Consider the following 12,500-nt stretch of genomic DNA (forward strand, 5'->3'; position numbering starts at 1 on the left):
GTGCCTGAATCCAGTTTCTCATTAATGAAAGGAATAAGAATTAGATTGTACAGTGTATTCTTTGCATTACAACTCTGTACTCAGGATGTACTGTGTATTGTACTCTTTGCAGCAGTGTTGTACTTCCGTCGTAAAAGCTACGGTCATTAAGATAGTTTTAATCCTAAATCAGCATATTTTTGAAAACCACTTCGAACTAAGAAAACGGGACAATTTGCGGACAAACATATATGATTTACGAGATGCAGATCTTGCTAGGGTAATGAAGGGTGGTTTGTTGACCAAATTGATTTATCCGTCTGCAACCCTTTGCCAAAATTCCACACTTCATCCTACCGTCCACTTGAGTGGTAAACTCACCAGTATACCAAAATGCTTCTGCCTGGTAGCCTTAAATTTTTGGCCCAGAAGGAAACATATAACGCAGATCATCCTCATTGGATTTGTAATATTTTTTCTTTTCTCAGCTCAATTGCTTCAAAGGAACTAAGGTGATCACAGATGACAGCTTAGCTTGCCCTGCCCTGGGTCCATCATCTCCTGTGGTAGCAGGTGTTAAATTGAATCACAGAAATTCCCTAAATTAGTATGGATGGTGGAGGAGATATTATGAGGCTGATGAACCCAGCTTAGATCTCAAAGTCTTCGAAGCGTGAAAAGAAGGTATGATGCGTTTTGTCTCGGACCAGAGAGAGAGTAGGAGAGAGAGAGAGAGAGAGAGAGAGAGAGAGCATGGAGGGGGGGAGGGGGGGGAGGGGGGGGGGGGCGCGGTTATGCTTCGTCATTCTTTTTCTCTGTATAAAAAGGTCAGATATTTGGTTATTTTGTCATGTCTGACTCGAAATTGCTGCTTCAGACCTCGAAAGTAAGAAGCGTTTTGACAGCAACCTGGAAAGTACAAATTTTCCCCTCTCTCTCTCTCTCTTCTTTGACAGCAACCTGGAAAGTACAATTTTCCCCTTCCCCTCTCTCTCTCTCTTCTTTGACAGCAACCTGGAGAAAGTACAATTCTCTCGTCTCTCTCTCTCTCTCTCTCTCTCTCTCTCTCTCTCTCTCTCTCTCTCTCTCTCTCTAAAAACTATGATTTTTTTCAGATACTCCCAAGTCAAAAGGTGCACCGTGAAAAAAAAAAAAAAAACTTAATAAATCTAATTGAAGTGAAAAGCTTTCGGTCTGGTTATGGAAAGCGGCTGTCATGTGCTCTAAAAGTTTATTTTTTTTTATTTTTTATCTTTATTTTGTTATTTTTTATTTTTTATTTTATTTTATTATTATTTTAACTCGAATGCACGCGTAGTCTTGAGACGCGAAAATCCCCACCAATTAACTTTTGGTTTGATGTCATTGTCTTTCTTTTTTTTTTAATTTACTGGGATATTTTCTTATATACTTACAAATTATGATTTACGCACGAATCCGGCCTCAAGATTCGCCCAAAACAGGTACAGCTGGGGGCGTAGTGAGTTGGCGTACCGCTGCGAAGTTTCATGGACTTCCAAAATTGCAACGTGAGAGGCATTTTGTGTACTTTCGACCGTCATTTCCAGGAAAAGTTCGTAACAACAGTCATGAATACGGAGATTTGGATGTCTGAAGGTCGTGCTCTGTAAAATTCGTATACTTGTAATTTATAGTGAAATTTAAGCTATCGTTTCCTGTAAGTATTCGTCCGTGGGAATATGTTGGTTTATTTGTGGACACATTGACTGCGGTTAGATTATTATTAGAATGTCTTAGTTCTAAGGGGGGACAAATGAGTGACATTAAAATATTTGTACAGAATCAGAGGTATAATTTGGTTTTGAGTGAACTTAGAAATTTCTAATGACAGGTAGAAGTGAATTGCAACTATATAGCCAGTGTTTCACGATAATCTCACCAAGTTTTTAACAATAATATTGGTAACATATTAGGAATAGTAACAATTATTTAGTTTGCAAAAAAAATCATTGTGAAAAACTGTTGTATAATACAAATTCCACAGTGATGTAAATAAGTTCTATCATTTATAAGATATGCTTTTGATAGTCTGTTTTTATACATTTTCTAAAAATATACAACTTTTTTATTCAATTGATGATTTTTAGTATCCAATGCCACTTTCTTTTAACTGACATATGCATGATATTGTTGTTTTAGATTTAGCTGACCTTATAGCCAGCACGGGCTCTTGCTCATAGAGCAGCCCGCAAAAATGACGTTATTAAAGAGCCGAGCACATCAGAATCACGTGACCCGACGGTGGATAGAAATGTGTACGCAAAAGTGACGTTTGCAAATGTTGCCATGAGCGAGGCACTTGGCGTTGGCGAGTACTACTTGGGGACCCTTTTCGAAGGGTGATCCCACGTGGCTCAGCTGTGGAGGAGCCCTCACCCCCTCACATGTTGGGAGCCCCCCCCACCCCCCCCCCCTGGACACAATACCACCCCTAGACGCGGCCGTATCTCCCGAACCCGGGAGGTGCCAGCCCGTACCATCACAGCTGTCCATTAGATGTCAACTGCTCTAAACCTCTCTTATTTCATTCGTCTGCTTCGAGTCTTCGGCGTCTGTCTCGATTTACTTGTTTTTATATCTATTTTGGTCCAGTTACAAATGCTTCGGGAGGAATGGCGTTTCGCGAGAATCTTTAAATGATCTAACATCATCAAGGTAGGCAGCCTCCCGCCTGAGATTACCTGATAACAAGACCACATGTGTACTGTTAAATTTCAAGGCGATGGTGGTATAGTGGTTAGCATAGCTGCCTTCCAAGCAGTTGACCCGGGTTCGATTCCCGGCCATCGCAAAGATGTTTTATCATTCTTAATTTCTTGAAACTTTGAAAAAACTGCTTAATTGTGTTACTACTTGACTCGTTCACAAGTATAATATGTTTTGTTTATCAATGTCATATTAGTTCCTTAGCATTCGCGGTGTTTTGCATTTAGCTGATGGCCCTTGTTAGTAACGCCAGGTTATCAATCAATCAGTCATGTGGTTTTTGTACAATAAGGCAGGCCCTATTCCAGGTTAGCAGAATTGGTTTGCATTGCTGTCAAGCAACAAAATTCACATTGGTCTTTTGGTGAAAACAGATCTGGTCGACTTCTCTTTGAAGCACTGGTGATTTCGGACCCTTTGAAGTTGTTAATGAGAATAATTCATGATTTAATTGATTGTGTTTTGCATTGGCTCATTTGTAGTCATGCACAAAAAAAAATCATGCTTAATGCTTCGGAATTCGGAGTTTTATCCTTCACTGGTTTATCGATGCTTTACTTACATTGTTCTCCCTGTCATGCCTTTTTGTATGATTTTTTTTATTATTATTAAATGTTGTTTTGGTTTATGAATCCTTTTAGTCATTGCTGAAGAATCACGCTACCCAGTGCTGAAGAAACTGCTAGCCAGTGCTGAGGAATTATATTAGCCATTGCTGAGGAATTCTTTTAGCCACTGCTGAGGAAACTGCTAGCCAGTGTTGAGGAAACTGCTAGCCAGTGTTGAGGAAACTGCTAGTCAGTGCTGAGGAAACTGCTAGCCAGTTGTTGAGGAAACTGTCTAGTCAGTGCTGAGGAATCCTGCCAGGCAACGCTGAGTTCATCTTGCTGACCAGTGCTGCAGAATCATATTAGCCAAGGCTGAGAAGTCATGCTAGCCACATTCCAACCATTAAAAGCAAAATAAGAAAGTATTCAACAGGTGCAAATTCTTTCTCCCCTTAGAGCCTCGTACTAATTTCTTACGTCTTCATACATTGCAGTCTAACCTGCCTTTGTCATTAGGAGGTTCCTTGTGAAACCTTAAGCATTTATTCAGTCGTAGTTTCTCTTAAATGTTAATGAAACCGCAAATTCCACGCGGGGTTCTTTTTGTGTTGCTTGTACGAAGTTCATTTGCAATTTTTGTTATAGAGGTAGACTTTTTCAGATTGTGGTTGGTTTAAATCAGTTACGAACAGTTACGAAGAATGCGCGCGAAGCAAAAAGGTTTAAATCTTCGTGTCATAGTGACAGAGACGATATTGCTAAGACCTACTTCAAAGAAATACTTTGAGAAGGCTTCTGTTACGGTGGATATTTGATAATCATATTTATTACAGAAGAATTTTTCTCACCATTGTTGTTGCCAAGCGAATTATTTTTTTTTTCACGAAGTGTGTACCGTATACGTGATACTTTTTAAAACAGATTTTCATTGATAGTTTTATCATCCAGTTGTTAAGGAAAGTATACTTGTAGTGTACAGTGTTTCTACTTGCACAGTAAGCTGGGGGTAAGTGAGACGCTTGCAACAAACATTTTTGTACACCTTGCAGCATTCCCATTTGGACAGCAAACATTCAGGCAACAAAAGAAAATTGCACATCCCGTAATAACTACGTGGGAATGACCACCCTCAAATGATCTCCCCTCCTCCCCCTTACCCCCTACCCCCTCCCCCCTTACCCCCCTCCCCCAGCCTCCCTTTCGACTGGCAGCGCACCTTGAACAAGGTGCAATTAAGGTACAGCAACGCCCCGCGGATTCACAGGAGCCCCCCCCACAAGGAAAGGGTCCTTAAGAATGGAGGCAAATTTGGTAGGAAATGTGATTGAGCTTGTCTTACGAAATTTGTTGCGATGTATAATATTGCTAAGCAAAATGACTCGCACACACACACACACACACACACACACACACACACACACGTTCATTCCATGAATCAGTGGAGTTGTTTTCAGTTTTGATAAAGATGCTTGAAACCGCTATGTAAAAGATTTTATGACAGGGTGGTTGTTTTCGTTTTCTATTGAACTGTTTATCCCGCTTGTTTCATCGGTTTCTCGATTTTAACGCAGAATAGATGATTTAGAATCAAGCTTTGGAAGTCACTTGTCTCCCTCTTCAATAACAATATTATTTTAAATGTTCACTAAACGAGTAATCCAGAATTACCAATCACGTTATGAGAAATGATAATAGTAATATAATTCCTGTAGGAAGTAGGGTTGTGTATAAAGACAAATGCATTATAATTTTCACTTTTATGTTGTCTAGCCCAAAATCAAATGCATGATTCTTATGCCGTAATTTGGAGCTTCGTGAATATCCTATGTTCCGTCATCATTTCAATAGATTTGTTCGTGTCTGCCATATCAGTGTGTTAGTTATCCGTAGATTTCGGCGCTAATATCGAAATGGATCAGTTTGAAGAAATAATTTCTTTTTGAAAAATTACTCTTGTCATCGTCTAATAAGGAGACAGAGTTGCGTCACTTTCATCAGCTCATTTCCAGTATAAGCAAGAAACAGATGTCATTAGTGACACAATATCCTCTGGCACAGCGGATGACTTAGAGTGAATAGGGTTGTGAGCGATGATTAAATGCTGCCACGCGTGACTTGAAATATAATATAGTAACTTATCCCACACGTAATGAGTAAAACTAATGATTGTGTGTGACTCCCTATAACACCTCCCCGTTATTAATTTTGTCTTAAGGCCGATTGGGCACTGAAAGACTTTTATCGGGGTTGGTGACCTTCACCAAGCACCTTTTCTTTTCTCTCTCACACACATCCGAATCCATTAGAATGAAAATTGACTCGTCTTGGTTTCCCGTGGCAGATTCATGGCCAAACCTTGGCGCACCACGCCCTGAAAACTCTCGTGCATAGTTGAACATGTGTTGCATATGCACTTGATCAGTTAAATTGCAACGCTATAGGCGCTTGCGTGGAGTGGGCCAAGGAAGTAAGACCCCGTGCAGAATTACGGGCTGCTCTATGAGCAAGAGCCAGTGTGGTGTTACGGGCTGTTCAGTGAGCAAGAGCCTGTGCAGTGTTGCAGGCTTCTCTGCGAGCAAGAGCCCGTGCGACGTTACGGGCTGCTCTATGAGCAAGAGCCTTTGTGGTGTTACGGGCTGTTCAGTGAGCAAGAGCCCGTGCAGTGTTGCGGGCTTCTCTGCGAGCAAGAGCCCGTGCGACGTTACGGGCTGCTCTATGAGCAAGAACCCGTGCGGTGTTACGGGCTGCTCTATGAGCAAGAGCCCGTGCGACGTTACGGGCTGCTCTCTTAGCAAAGAGCCCGTGCAGAGTTACGGGCTGCTCTCTGAGCAAAGAGCCCGTGCCGGGAAAAGCTTGCCAGCTCAATCAAAAACATTGCAGTGCACGAAGGCTGATGCTTGGTCGATTATCAAAAATAGGCTCTACATCCGGCGTGTTACTTTCCTCTTCAGTTCACGGGCTATTATAGGCTTTTGCACTGTTATCATTTTGGTCCATGTACCTTATACTTGAACACGCCTCCATTTCCTTGGCGGAATTTTGTCAGATCTTTCTTTACCTTCCATTGCTAAGGGCGACAAGCACTCGAGTGCAGAGGTCTAGTGATTGCGAATGTCTAACATGCAAAGATGTATGTCATGTTGTTTAGGATGTAGTTACATATAAGTAGCCTTAGAATTTTGATTGGAGAATACATGCTGCTGCTGCTGCTGCTGCTGCTGCTGCTGCTGCGCGGAGGAGGAGGAGGAGGAGGAGGAGGAGGAGGAGGAGGAGGAGGAGGAGGTGCCATGTTGCTTAGGATATAGTTACATATGCAGCCTTGGCATTTTGATTGGAAAACTGCATGCTGAGGAGGAGGAGGAGGAGGAGGAGGAGGAGGAGGAAACGAAATAGTAATAGATGGTCCACGCTAACGTCACGGTTAGGTGGTGTTAACTAGCAGAATCCAGTGTCCCGTGGAAATCTCGCGCGAAAAAAATGGGTCACTGGTGACATCAGCTGATTCCCAGACAGTTTCAAAATATTCCGACGTTACTTAGTCTAGTTAGACTTTATAGACTTTACGTTCAATTCACAATGCAGGATTTTCAATTCTTATATTTAATTCACCGATTACTGATTCCCGAACCGCGGTTATGTTAGTTTTATTAAGATGATTATTGCTATTCCCAGTACTGTTATTGTTATGGTTTGGGTTATCAAGGACTACCGGAAACGCTGGTGGACTGATCAGCGGTAGGTCAGCCTTACGTAGAAATTTTGCCAACTAACAAAATTTCCAGTGACTTGATTAGCAGAATCCCCCGTAGAGGGGCAGTGCCGTCAGTGCACCTCACGCGGGCGGTGCACTGTAGGCATTACTGAATGGTCTTTGCAGCGCCCCTTCAGCCCCTAGCTGCAACTACTTTCCTTCTACTTTACCTCCGTTCATATTCTCTTTCTTACTTATGACTTTCCATCCTCTTTAACAGTTGATTCATAGTGCAACTGCTTTGAGGTTTTCCTCCTGTTGCACCTGTCAAACCTTTCACTGTCAATTTTTCTTCCAGCGCTGAAGGACCTTGAAGGTCCCAGCGCTTGGCCTTTGGCCGAAATTCTATAGTCTTTTGTGTGTGTGTGCATGTATATTCGTATGCATATATAAAAATTTTAGAGATCGTAAACCTCTGGTTACAGATTTTTTTTCTCAACACTTAATTGTCGTAAATATCTTGTCATTTTTCTTTAAGGTTTTAAGGCTTTTACAAAGAGAACTTAGAACATCTAAGAATATAATCCTTTTGACCACAAAAAAGGAGTATGTATTGGAGAAAAAGTCTCTGACAGTATACTTACCTTTATTATTTACGTTGTAAAGTAAGGGCATTTATCCTTTACTTGTGAAAGCATCTATGTTGGATTTCACCTTCTTTAACCAACTCTTGTTCATGAACATGATGAGATGACCTACAATTAATCAGCCAGTCTTCGAAATCAGGCATGACTTCTTATAACACTCCCCAGCTTAGTACAAAATGGGTTCTACTTGTTTGAAAGGATTATGGTAATGCCATTGGCTAAATTCAGTCTGGGTGCAGTGTCATGAGAAGGTTCTATAAATAAAACAGACCTTGTAAATTGTATATATACATATATATCATACACACGCACACATATATTAATGAGAGAGAGAGAGAGAGAGAGAGAGAGAGAGAGAGAGAGAGAGAGAGAGAGAGAGAGAGAGAGAGGTAATGCGTGTGTGGATATGGTTTTTCCTTTTATCATTTTGACCTGTGTTTTAATCTGCCTACTTGCATCTTGTTAGTCACGTTCCTTGGTGTTCCTCATTCACTTCACAAGACTTTAGATAGTTGAAACCATCTCCTCCCTCTTGGTGGAGAGAGAGAGTTTGGCTTTCAGATTTTGATCGTTTCTAGCACCAGCTGTCTTTTCGCCAGCACGTTTTTATTTTTTATTTTTTCTTTCCATATTTAGCCCTTCTTCTTTTTTCCCCTCAAAGTGCTACCTACGTGAAATATATAGATCCATTGGGTTTACAGGCTGTACTCACACGAGTTATTAGTTATACGCATAAATGCTCATTTTGTACGCCAGTCGTGATGAATATTGATTTTGTTATTCAATCTTTATACCTTTTCTCTGATGTAGTGTCTTGAATTTGCTTCTCTCTCTCTCTCTCTCTCTCTCTCTCTCTCTCTCTCTCTCTCTCTCTCTCTCTCTCTCTCTCTCTCTCTCTCCGCTATTTAATTTTCCACTGCCATCCAGAGAATTCTGAAGTAACAGTTACCAGCAATACAACGTCGGTATCATAATTCTAGTACACCGTAATGAGACTTTTCTCCAAATAGGTCTAGATTAAAAGGTATATACGTATGTTTAATGAGGAATCAGTCGTCGAGAGCATTGTTGATCGCTAGAGTGTAATATTACCCTCAGAGTTTTAATATCTCTGATTGAAAGGGTCACAGAAGAGCTGGGATTAGCAAAAATTAAACACAGACTTTGAAGTTTCCAAACTAAAAACGAAATCTGTTATTTGATTTTGAGTTCCACGTTGTAAATGAAATCTTATCTCCGTCCTATTGATTAGTCGATATTGCAGCCTTCGTCTTATTAAATGAGTTATTGCAGGCATGTTTAAAATCTCATCTCGATTACTTCAGTTAGGTTGCCTTAGTTCCGAAGGGGAGTTTAGGAAGGCAAATCCCTGTGACACTACCATCCCCCCTCCCTTCCCCCTCCCCCTCCCCCTTTTCCCTTGATCTAACTGGGGCACCCTAGGTTGTGTTTGGAAGTGATAAGTTAGGTCATCATTTATTGGGTATGCAAGTTACGTCGATGGAAATGTTTGCAGATATTTTTCGAATTTTCGCTGAGATTAGATTTTCTTTATATATTATAAAAGTTGTTTAGAATAACTTTGCGAAATATAAAAAAAATATAAAGTCATCTTGCGCAATTAATATTTTTTAAGTGTGGATTTTTTTTAATGATAGGTTTCGGGAATTCTATATGACGAGGTGGCCGAGTGGTTAAGGCGTTGGACTGCTAATCCAATAGGGTCTCCCTGCGTGGGTTCGAATCCCATCCTCGTCGAAAGGTGGTGGTTTTTACTTTGTTTTGTTGTTGTTGTTGCCTCCTTTAATGTGACAACGTGGCTAACATCGAAAAAACAAAGAGAGGTTTCTCAACTATATCTGGCATCTAATGAGAGGCAACCAAATCGTTGAATTAGAAGAGCAAGTCTAAATATTTTTCCGCTGAAACATTTTTCAAAAGGTCATTCAGATATCAGGAAGTGATATATATACCAGTATTGATGTGTCTGGAGATGAAGATTTTTCAGTTTTATTTTTATTTTATTATGATATCTCAGAGAGAAATGATTCATTACTGCACTTAGCTATCGAGCGAAAAGATTAGAATGAAACTAACTTCTTCTCAAACAACCTTTCACAGTTGCATCGAGACCTCACCAACAGTGATTTGAGTCCTTTACAAATTTTGCATTATGAATACATCAACATGCACCAACTCTGTTAGTCGATAACCTTCACGCTACTTCCATTCTAATTATGTAACTAAATCATCTGAACACCTTCATTTCATTATATTGTAAATCAGCCTATTTCATTACTTTCATTAGATATACTTTGCAACCTCACCTTGTCATGTTTGTGCATCACTTCCATGAATTAGAATTTATCTCTTGGGTACTTTATGTAAGTTTCATTTTTCTACGCTAGGGGATGTTACTTACCATCAGTGCACCTCAGCGGCACATGTAGGCATTAGCTAAGGTTCTTTGCAGCGTCCCTGTGGCCCCTAGCTGCAACCGCGTTTCATTGCTTTTACTGTGCCTCCGTTCATATTCTCTCTCCTCCATCTTGCTTTCCACCCTCTCCCAACAAGTGTTTCATAGTGCAGCTACGACGTTTTCCCCCAGTTACTTTTATAACCTTTTTATTCTCAAAATTTATAATGAGAAGGCTAGATATTGAATGAAAAAATTATTGTGAAATAATGTTAATAACTTCATTAAGAATTTGACCCACAAAAAATTATGTGAATAGCCAGATACAAATAAAAAAAATTTAAACTGTATTAATGGAAAAAAAATTTATTTTATCACAAAAACATTTCGTCCGAAAATTTAGAAACCATAAGCTACCCTCTGCCCGCGTCATGTGACCCTGTAAATTGTCACTCCTGGATGTGTGCCTGTCCCATTTACACAACCTGCAAGTCTGATTTTTGTATACTCATAAATATAGACTTTCTTTTCTATAAAAAAAGAAAGAAAGAAAGAAAAAAAAAGGAGAGTTCTTGCGTTGGCCGGGAATCGAACCCGGGTCAACTGCTTGGAAGGCAGCTATGCTAACCACTATACCACCAACGCATGAAGCACTTATAAACAATCTATCATTGATTAAAATGAAGTCAGCTTGGTAATATTTGCGTTTTTACGTAATCTGAATTTCAGTATTTTAAACATAAGTTCCTGACGGCTTTATTTTTTCTCGACATAAAAGATAGTCGCTCGAACGGCAAACCTACTACGTTAATATTTACTGAAGGGCAGACACGAGGAATATAAACGCGAAGTATTTCTTTGATCTCGCCCTAAATTAGACGAATTAATTAACACAGGATACCGAATTGATAAAAAAATTGGAGAGCATTTAAAGGATGGATTAAAAAAGGAAAATTTTTTGATAACCAATAACTTCGTCTGGTAATATGAAAGAAAAATGCAATAGTATTAAAAAAAAAGTAATCAAAATTCCGTTTTGACATTCAAAAGGAAGGATTGATGAATGCATAAAAATAGAGAAGTAATTAAAATGCGACGAATCAGTGTTGTTAAAGCCACCGAAGTGAATTGAAGAAAATTGACAGATAATTGAAAGAATATATATATATATATATATATATATATATATATATATATATATATATATATATATATATATATATATATATATATATATATGATATATATATATGAGAGAGAGAGAGAGAGAGAGAGAGAGAGAGAGAGAGAGAGAGAGAGAGACTTATAAGCGATCGACACGTGTCTCATTATGAAAATAAAACAAGAGTGCTTGCTTATGAAACTGAAATAACGGCTCATCTAAAATTCTCCTGGGTGCGTTCAGCGACAAGAAAGGCAACACTCTCTCTCTCTCTCTCTCTCTCTCTCTCTCTCTCTCTCTCTCTCTCTCTCTCTCTCCTTCGAGAGGCTATCAAGGGATTTGTGAATGTGGCATATACGAGACCCAGCAACGTCTGCACTTTGTTCCAAACACATTATTGAAGCTGCGAATGTCCTCTCTCTCTCTCTCTCTCTCTCGCTCTCTCTCTCTCTCTCTCTCTCTCTCTCTCTCTCGTTGTCTTTTCACTGTCCGTTGAGTTCCTTTCAAACGCACGCCACATGAATAACGCAAGCACCTGAAAAGGGTCCCCTTATCGAATGCAGCGTCATGTCCCGATATCTGCAGAATTATAATCGAAATGAATGTTGGGATGGAAGACGAAGACGGCAGGAGCACAATTAACATAATTAGGCGTCTTGACAAGTGTGTATATATATATACACACACCACAAGGAGTTCCTCTGTTCGTAGAGAGAAGGAATAGAAGAAGGAGCCGCTCTTTAATGAGATTCGGTATACATGAATACATTCTTTAGTAACGTGGGTTCATTTTTTATATATAAGGAGAGAGAGAGAGAGAGAATCCTCCTATGTCTTAGAGTGCATTCATTATCCCTTCTGATTTATTAGTGTATCCTAGGTCGTTTTACAAGTAATGATTTCTACACTTAGCTTCTAAAATACAGTTTATATAGAGTATTCATATACATAATACATAATAACTTACTAGAATTGTTGAGATTTTATATTAAAAGTGTTGTTTAGTCCTTTTTAATTTTATATGTGTAAGCTCTTGATTATATTCCATGAGTTATAAGTTAGAAATTTAGCAAAATGTAATTTTACATTTTCAGAAAAAAAAGTTATTTCACAACATTATTCATAATAGAAGGAATGTCTCTCTCTCTCTCTCTCTCTCTCTCTCTCTCTCTCTCTCTCTCTCTCTCTCTCTCTCTCTCTCTCTCTCTTCATGGTGAGAAAAATCTGTATAAATAGATGCAGTAATTAACAGATAAATGATAGCTGGTCGAAAAACATGTCAGTCACGTTACAAATTTATGGACAACTGTCTGAAGGTAGAACTGCTTTG

The 12,500-nt window shown here is 39.4% G+C and overlaps 1 long non-coding RNA gene and 3 other non-coding genes across 4 annotated transcripts in view; 3 read left to right on the top strand and 1 right to left on the bottom strand.

Moving 5' to 3' along the window:
* The window catches only part of LOC135214993 (uncharacterized), a 266,054-nt gene that overhangs the window by 215,441 nt on the left and 38,113 nt on the right, over window positions 1-12,500 (top strand). The gene's annotated exons all lie outside the window — the stretch shown is intronic.
* On the top strand, window positions 2,720-2,791 carry Trnag-ucc (transfer RNA glycine (anticodon UCC)). The gene has a single exon. It is a non-coding gene; the product is annotated as a tRNA-Gly (tRNA).
* Window positions 9,269-9,350, top strand: Trnas-gcu (transfer RNA serine (anticodon GCU)). Its single transcript has one exon. It is a non-coding gene; the product is annotated as a tRNA-Ser (tRNA).
* On the bottom strand, window positions 10,582-10,653 carry Trnag-ucc (transfer RNA glycine (anticodon UCC)). The gene has a single exon. It is a non-coding gene; the product is annotated as a tRNA-Gly (tRNA).

This window comes from Macrobrachium nipponense, chromosome 46 (assembly GCF_015104395.2).
Source record: "Macrobrachium nipponense isolate FS-2020 chromosome 46, ASM1510439v2, whole genome shotgun sequence".
Classification (NCBI taxonomy): Eukaryota; Metazoa; Arthropoda; class Malacostraca; order Decapoda; family Palaemonidae; genus Macrobrachium; species Macrobrachium nipponense.